Source organism: Equus quagga, chromosome 22 (assembly GCF_021613505.1).
Source record: "Equus quagga isolate Etosha38 chromosome 22, UCLA_HA_Equagga_1.0, whole genome shotgun sequence".
In the NCBI taxonomy this organism is placed as follows: Eukaryota; Metazoa; Chordata; class Mammalia; order Perissodactyla; family Equidae; genus Equus; species Equus quagga.
Genome location: NC_060288.1, coordinates 1,365,010 through 1,365,225, shown reverse-complemented (window position 1 = coordinate 1,365,225; position 216 = coordinate 1,365,010).

Genomic DNA, 216 nt, shown 5'->3' with positions numbered 1-216 from the left:
CCCGCCTGGTGTTCGAGGCACCCGGAGGGTCCCAGAGAGAGTCACTGAGGGTACGGAGGTCTCCCGGCTGCCACTGCCGGCACGGTGGGGCTAGGGCTTGCCGGAGATCTCCGAGCGGACTGGGACTGGGTGAAGCTCCAAAGGCCGACTCCACGCCCCGGAGGGGAAGTTACAGAATTCTGCCCGGGCAGCAGACAAAACTCTCTGTCTGCCATT